Source organism: Marmota marmota, unplaced genomic scaffold, assembly GCF_001458135.2.
Source record: "Marmota marmota marmota unplaced genomic scaffold, marMar, whole genome shotgun sequence".
NCBI lineage: Eukaryota > Metazoa > Chordata > Mammalia > Rodentia > Sciuridae > Marmota > Marmota marmota.
Window position 1 is genome coordinate 1,147,532 of NW_026000223.1, and position 4,449 is coordinate 1,151,980.

The following is a 4,449-nucleotide window of genomic DNA, read 5'->3' on the forward strand; positions in this document are numbered from 1 at the left end:
CCCCCCCCCACTTCAGTGATCTTGCTATCTACTGGGATATTATTTTAAAAATTATAATTGTAATACCTTTGGGAATTGTTCTCCTTAACCAATTTAGGATACATTAATATCTTTGTAGATAATTTTGATCTGTAAAATGATGTGTCTTAAACAGAGAAACTTTTAGAGTTTTTAAAAGAAATAATGTTATGTGTGCAAATATATAACAAATGCAATTTCAGCAATACATGATGTTGTTCATCTACACAAGATTTTCCTAAATAGCATAAACATTTATGCAGCTTATTCACAAGTTTGTAAGTGGAGTTTAAAATTTTGTTTTAAGATCATGTTTTATTAGAAATTAAATCATGATAGTATTGCCTAAGGAACTTTGTTTTAAATTGTTCACCATCTAAAAAATTTTACACCCCCTGTGTGAATATGGACAAGATATACAGTGGCCTTAATTTTATAGATTAGAAAATGGAAACACAGTCATTAATCTGTATAGGAAAGATTAAGTGAAACATCTTTTCTGATCATATTATTAACATGCTAAACCTTATCATTGCCCCAGCATTGTATAGTGCTTTTCATAAAAGATGATTTTACCTAGACAGCCATTGGAACTATTGGTAAGTTTTAATCAAACTCTGATTTTCAAAGTACCTAACAGGAAAGGACTGCCCATTGATTTTCTAGACAACCAATTTCATCTGATTAAAATATATTCCTAGAGATGATTATGGTTACTTTATCCTTTGATTTTATTTTACACAGAATTAACAGCTCAAAATGATTTTCTGAAGCCCTAAAGTGGTAATCATGAACCTCTTTTGCTTGTAGGAACTGAGAAAGAGTCTGTGTATTTGTGTGTGTGTGTCTGTGTGAGAGAGATTTAATAGAAGCTCTGGACATGTTTTGTACTCTTAAGAACTTAGAATTCAACGCTTCTTGAGTTGAAGTTTATAGCTATTTTTCCACTAGTTATTAAACATCTATTTTTGTGTTAGGCACTATATTGTATTTTGTAGGGGATCCAAAGTTGAATTAGATGAGGCTTATCATCTAGTGTAGAAAATATTACTTGGATGTAAGTATAATATAGTTTAGAAAGAGGTAAAGGATATATGAACCGATAGGAACTATTATTGAAGTCCTAGAGAGAGTATTCTTAGGGGAATTAGAAGTGTTTGTGAAGATTTAATTGGAGCTTTCTGTTTTATGGGGGATACAGTAGATTTCTGAGAGGTATAGTTGATTTGGACATTTGGAGAAAGAATGAAGGAAGAAGGATGGAGGAAAATGCTTTTCCCAGCAGAAAGAATTACTACAAAAAGCAATTGTGAATTTTAAAGAAGTTAATTTGGAAAAGTGGCAAAATTTTAGTCTTTTGTTTTTCTCTGTCAGATACTAGGTCAGAAAACTGTTTATCAAAAACTCATATGTCAAGTAGTGTAATTTGACTAGTCAGTTAGTTCTCTTTATTGCAACTGTTACTCATCAGTTAGATTTCCACATTCCAAGAGTTTAAGTTTTGTTGACCCTGTTTTTCTAACCTGATTTTTAAAGGAAAATAATGAGATGAAAATTTCCCTTTTAAGACTTCATCCCATAGAAGTATAGACTCTTAGTGCCAAAACTTGGCAAAAAGACTGGCCCTATCGTTTTATTTTATTCTAGTTGAAACAGAGTTTTTAAATGATCTGGTCTAGGCCATACTGTTACTTTGTGCCAGTAGCAGGATGGACAAATAGCTTTCCTAACAGTGCCTTTGTGTTTATTATGCTATTAAATGCACTTCTAAATTTGTATTTTTAAATCGAATTATCTAGAGATACTAAAATGAAGATTTGTTATTGGTTGACGAGTGATATGTGTATAAAAATGTGCCCTCTATAAAAATCAATACCCAAAGCCCTATATTCTCTTCATAGCAGCTTTCCCATTCCAGGCAGTTTGACTCTTGACAGTAGATAACCTGGAAAATTAAATTAACTGAAACATTAAAGCAATTAATGGAGGATGTTTTTCTTGGAGTGAGAAATCATCAAACATTTGTTGTTGAAAATTCTTACTGCAGTTTGTTTTAATTCTGTTTTTTTTTTTTTAAGTTACTTGGTTCCATTTGGGTTTCTAGTTGAAAAGGGAATATATGATTTCTTTAAAACAAAAATGCTCTTTATCAAAGAGCAAAGATACTTCATTCTCTGCATGATTATTACCATGGAAACAAGACAGTGAAAATTTATTCACATAAAACTCAGTATTCACAATGATTCTTAATCATAAAGGGAAGAGACAGTTACTCCTGACTAGTTAGAAAAAGCTTTATTGCTTCATACTAGTAGATGTACACAGATTCACTTCAGGTTTTTTTCTGCTTAGGAAAGGAAAATCTATCAGTAATTCTTAGTGTCTAAGAGAACTAGAAAGTGCTAGTTAGGCAACTTAATACCTTTTGGTGTTACTAGTTTATAAGCAGTAGAATATTCTACTACAAAGGTGAGCCCCATAGCAGATGTACAAGACTATTAGCAAATGTTCCAGAGGAAACTAATACTGTTAGATTAGGGAATTCAGGTTCAGTTAAAGGGTCTGCTGTTAACTAGTAAAAAGAAAGTTAATATTACTGAGACAGGATTTGTCCTACTTACTCACTTCACCTGTATAATATTCCCAAGACATAGAAACTATTATTATATTTGCATATCAAGTCAGGCCTAGAAGCATAGTTGAATAACTTGCCAGAGCAGTGACCTAAACCCAGGTAAAGTAGCTTAAAAACCTACCTAGTATATTGGTTGTGTATGTGGGTGTATGTATGCATGCAGAGTACATGTAAAACTAATAAAAAATTGGTACTAGTTGTCTTGGAGGCCTATGTTCTATCCTAGTTTTAGAACAAAGACACTGTGGGATGTGACATAACATGTTTGAGCCTCTGATTATTTGTTAGAGTATAAGTAAGAAAATGACTTAAGATAGATCAAACAGATTCAGCTTTCCTTTCAGTTGTTAAATTCTATGATATTTTCTTTTATGTCACTTATTTTTTGAAATAAATTTTATGTGTATATTTTTAAGGTAAACAGCACGATGTTTGGAGGGTACATAAGTATAATAAAATGGTTCCTGGAGTGAAGCAACATAGTATATCCATTATTTCAACATAGTTACCAATTTTTTATTTATTTGTTTGTTTGCTTGTTTTTGTGGCAAGAGCACCTATTCATTTAACAGGAATCCCAATTATAGTACTGTTTTATTAACTATAGTTCTCATGTTGTACATAAGGTCGTTAGATTTGTTCATCATATGTATTTGATGTTTGATTTTTAAACATTCTATTCAAATCAACCAAAGTGAGAGTTAGCATAGGCAAAGATTGTGGGTAAGAAAAAAGGTGTCGTGTCATACCTAGTTTATATTTCTCTAAATCTTGTTCTAATAACATTTTCATAAATATAATCATCATGCTTCTAAAATTCATTACTTTGTTTATTTTAATAAACCTTCTATTTTTATTTTGAAAATTTAATAGAGAGCAACTATAGACTGTTAACTACTCCTGGCGGAAGCCTTTATTTATATTCCAGTATCTAGGCACTGATGTCTCGGTCTCTGGTGGGAATTTAGTCTCCTTTACTTGATTTCATCCTAGCTTCTTTTTTTGAGGGATATACCTTACTTAGGCTATTTTTGGAAATCTGTGCCTTAGAAACGGTAGTAAATGACATAAATGTGTTAATATACCTGTTTTGGAATTCACATTTTTTTTAAGGTTTTATTTATTTATTTTTATTGGTTGTTCAAAACATTGCAAAGCTCTTGACATATCATATTTCATACATTAGATTCAAGTTGGTTATGAACTCCCAATTTTACCCCAAATACAGATTGCAGAATCACATCGGTTACACATCCACATTTTTACATAATGCCCTATTAGTAACTGTTGTATTCTGCTACCTTTCCTATCCTCTATTATCCCCCCTCCTCTCCCCTCCCATCTTCTCTCTCTACCCCATCTACTGTAATTCATTTCTCTCCTTGATTATTTTCCCATTCCCCTCACAACCTCTTATATGTAATTTTGTATAACAATGAGGGTCTCCCTCCATTACCATGCAATTTCCCTTTTCTCTCCCTTTCCCTCCCACCTCATGTCACTGTTTAATGTTAATCTTTTCTTCCTGCTCTTCCTCCCTGCTCTGTTCTTAGTTGCTCTCATTATATCAAAGAAGACATTTGGTATTTGTTTTTTAAGGATTGGCTAGCTTCACTAAGCATAATCTGCTCTAGTGCCATCCATGTCCCTGCAAATTCCATGATTTTGTCATTTTTTAGTGCTGCGTAATACTCCATGGTGTATAAATGCCACATTTTTTTTTACCATTCATCTATTGAAGGGCATCTGGGTTGGTTCCACAGTCTAGCAATTGTGAATTGTGCTGCTATGAACAT

At 32.4% G+C, this 4,449-nt stretch overlaps 1 protein-coding gene across 10 annotated transcripts in view; it reads left to right on the plus strand.

The window, feature by feature from the left end:
- The window catches only part of Wrn (WRN RecQ like helicase), a 139,864-nt gene that overhangs the window by 99,730 nt on the left and 35,685 nt on the right, over positions 1-4,449 (plus strand). The window lies entirely within an intron of this gene.